Below are 4,077 nucleotides of genomic sequence, written 5' to 3' on the forward strand. Positions count from 1 at the left end.
TATATGGCACAGAGGTTTCCGTGGGAACTCGCCCCTTCTGCGCACTAACTTTGTAGAAAGTGCTTTGCCAGCATAAGCGTGTTTTGTTTATATATCTGTGGCACAGAGGTGACCGCGGGAACCCGCCCCTTCTGCGCGCTAACTTTGTAGAAAGTGCTTTGCCAGCATAAGCGTGTTTTATTTATAAATATATCTGTGGCACAGAGGTGACCGCGGGAACCCGCCCCTTCTGCGCGCTAACTTTGTAGAAAGTGCTTTGCCAGCATAAGCGTGTTTTATTTATATGGCACAGAGGTTTCCGTGGGAACTCGCCCCTTCTGCGCACTAACTTTGTAGAAAGTGCTTTGCTAGCATAAGCGCGTTTTATTTATATGGCACAGAGGTTTCCGTGGGAACCCGCCCCTTCTGCGCACTAACTTTGTAGAAAGTGCTTTGCCAGCATAAGCGTGTTTTGTTTATATATCTGTGGAACAGAGGTGACCGCGGGAACCCGCCCCTTCTGCACGCTAACTTTGTAGAAAGTGCTTTGCCAGCATAAGCGTGTTTTATTTATATGGCACAGAGGTTTCCGTGGGAACTCGCCCCTTCTGCGCGCTAACTTTGTAAAAAGTGCTTTGCCAGCATAAGCGTGTTTTGTTTATATATCTTTGGCACAGAGGTGACCGCGGAAACCCGCCCCTTCTGCGCGCTAACTTTGTAGAAAGTGCTTTGCCAGCATAAGCGTGTTTTATTTATAAATATATCTGTGGCACAGAGGTGACTGCGGGAACCCGCCCCTTCTGCGCGCTAACTTTGTAGAAAGTGCTTTGCCAGCATAAGCGTGTTTTATTTATATGGCACAGAGGTTTCCGTGGGAACTCGCCCCATCTGCGCACTAACATTGTAGAAAGTGCTTTGCCAGCATAAGCGTGTGTTGTTTATATATCAGTGGCACAGAGGTGACCGCGGGAACCCGCCCCTTCTGCGCGCTAACTTTGTAGAAAGTGCTTTGCCAGCATAAGCGTGTTTTATTTATATGGCACCGAGGTTTCCGTGGGAACTCGCCCCTTCTGCGCGCTAACTTTGTAGAAAGTGCTTTGCCAGCATAAGCGTGTTTTGTTTATATATCTGTGGCACAGAGGTGACCGCGGAAACCCGCCCCTTCTGCGCGCTAACTTTGTAGAAAGTGCTTTGCCAGCATATGCGTGTTTTATTTATAAATATATCTGTGGCACAGAGGTGACTGCGGGAACCCGCCCCTTCTGCGCGCTAACTTTGTAGAAAGTGCTTTGCCAGCATAAGCGTGTTTTATTTATATGGCACAGAGGTTTCCGTGGGAACTCGCCCCTTCTGCGCACTAACATTGTAGAAAGTGCTTTGCCAGCATAAGCGTGTGTTGTTTATATATCTGTGGCACAGAGGTGACCGCGGGAACCCGCCCCTTCGGCGCGCTAACTTTGTAGAAAGTGCTTTGCTAGCATAAGCGTGTGTTGTGTATATATCTGTGGCACAGAGGTGACCGCGGGAACCCGCCCCTTCTGCGCGCTAACTTTGTAGAAAGTGCTTTGCCAGCATAAGCGTGTTTTATTTATATGGCACAGAGGTTTCCGTGGGAACCCGCCCCTTCTGCGCGCTAACTTTGTAGAAAGTGCTTTGCCAGCATAAGCGCGTTTTATTTATATGGCACAGAGGTTTCCGTGGGAACCCGCCCCTTCTGCGCGCTAACTCTGTAGGAAGTGCTTTGCCAGCATAAGTGTGTTTTATTTATATGGCACAGAGGTTTCCGTGGGAACCCGCCCCTTCTGCGCGCTAACTTTGTAGGAAGTGCTTTGCCAGCATAAGCGTGTTTTTTTATATATCAGTGGCACAGAGGTGAACGCGGGAACCCGCCCCTTCTGCGCGCTAACTTTGTAGAAAGTGCTTTGCCAGCATAAGCGTGTGTTGTTTATATATCTGTGGCACAGAGGTGACCGCGGGAACCCGCCCCTTCTGCGCGCTAACTTTGTAGAAAGTGCTTTGCCAGCATAAGCGTGTTTTATTTATATGGCACAGAGGTTTCCGTGGGAACTCGCCCCTTCTGCGCGCTAACTTTGTAGAAAGTGCTTTGCCGGCATAAGCGTGTTTTGTTTATATATCTGTGGCACAGAGGTGACCGCGGGAACCCGCCCCTTCTGCGCGCTAACTTTGTAGAAAGTGCTTTGCCAGCATAAGCGTGTTTTATTTATATGGCACAGAGGTTTCCGTGGGAACTCGCCCCTTCTGCGCACTAACTTTGTAGAAAGTGCTTTGCCAGCATAAGCGTGTTTTGTTTATATATCTGTGGCACAGAGGTGACCGCGGGAACCCGCCCCTTCTGCGCGCTAACTTTGTAGAAAGTGCTTTGCCAGCATAAGCGTGTTTTATTTATAAATATATCTGTGGCACAGAGGTGACCGCGGGAACCCGCCCCTTCTGCGCGCTAACTTTGTAGAAAGTGCTTTGCCAGCATAAGCGTGTTTTATTTATATGGCACAGAGGTTTCCGTGGGAACTCGCCCCTTCTGCGCACTAACTTTGTAGAAAGTGCTTTGCTAGCATAAGCGCGTTTTATTTATATGGCACAGAGGTTTCCGTGGGAACCCGCCCCTTCTGCGCACTAACTTTGTAGAAAGTGCTTTGCCAGCATAAGCGTGTTTTGTTTATATATCTGTGGAACAGAGGTGACCGCGGGAACCCGCCCCTTCTGCGCGCTAACTTTGTAGAAAGTGCTTTGCCAGCATAAGCGTGTTTTATTTATATGGCACAGAGGTTTCCGTGGGAACTCGCCCCTTCTGCGCGCTAACTTTGTAAAAAGTGCTTTGCCAGCATAAGCGTGTTTTGTTTATATATCTTTGGCACAGAGGTTACCGCGGAAACCCGCCCCTTCTGCGCGCTAACTTTGTAGAAAGTGCTTTGCCAGCATAAGCGTGTTTTATTTATATGGCACAGAGGTTTCCGTGGGAACTCGCCTCTTCTGCGCACTAACTTTGTAGAAAGTGCTTTGCCAGCATAAGCGTGTTTTTTTATATATATCAGTGGCACAGAGGTGACCGCGGGAACCCGCCCCTTCTGCGCGCTAACTTTGTAGAAAGTGCTTTGCCAGCATAAGCGTGTTTTATTTATATGGCACAGAGGTTTCCGTGGGAACTCGCCCCTTCTGCGCACTAACTTTGTAGAAAGTGCTTTGCTAGCATAAGCGCGTTTTATTTATATGGCACAGAGGTTTCCGTGGGAACCCGCCCCTTCTGCGCACTAACTTTGTAGAAAGTGCTTTGCCAGCATAAGCGTGTTTTGTTTATATATCTGTGGAACAGAGGTGACTGCGGGAACCCGCCCCTTCTGCGCGCTAACTTTGTAGAAAGTGCTTTGCCAGCATAAGCGTGTTTTATTTATATGGCACAGAGGTTTCCGTGGGAACTCGCCCCATCTGCGCACTAACATTGTAGAAAGTGCTTTGCCAGCATAAGCGTGTGTTGTTTATATATCTGTGGCACAGAGGTGACCGCGGGAACCCGCCCCTTCTGCGCGCTAACTTTGTAGAAAGTGCTTTGCCAGCATAAGCGTGTTTTATTTATATGGCACAGAGGTTTCCGTGGGAACTCGCCTCTTCTGCGCACTAACTTTGTAGAAAGTGCTTTGCCAGCATAAGCGTGTTTTTTTATATATATCAGTGGCACAGAGGTGACCGCGGGAACCCGCCCCTTCTGCGCGCTAACTTTGTAGAAAGTGCTTTGCCAGCATAAGCGTGTTTTATTTATATGGCACCGAGGTTTCCGTGGGAACTCGCCCCTTCTGCGCGCTAACTTTGTAGAAAGTGCTTTGCCAGCATAAGCGTGTTTTGTTTATATATCTGTGGCACAGAGGTGACCGCGGAAACCCGCCCCTTCTGCGCGCTAACTTTGTAGAACGTGCTTTGCCAGCATATGCGTGTTTTATTTATAAATATATCTGTGGCACAGAGGTGACTGCGGGAACCCGGCCCTTCTGCGCACTAACTTTGTAGAAAGTGCTTTGCCAGCATAAGCGGGTTTTATTTATATGGCACAGAGGTTTCCGTGGGAACTCGCCCCTTCTGCGCACT

This window comes from Amblyomma americanum, chromosome 1 (genome assembly GCF_052857255.1).
Source record: "Amblyomma americanum isolate KBUSLIRL-KWMA chromosome 1, ASM5285725v1, whole genome shotgun sequence".
Classification (NCBI taxonomy): Eukaryota; Metazoa; Arthropoda; class Arachnida; order Ixodida; family Ixodidae; genus Amblyomma; species Amblyomma americanum.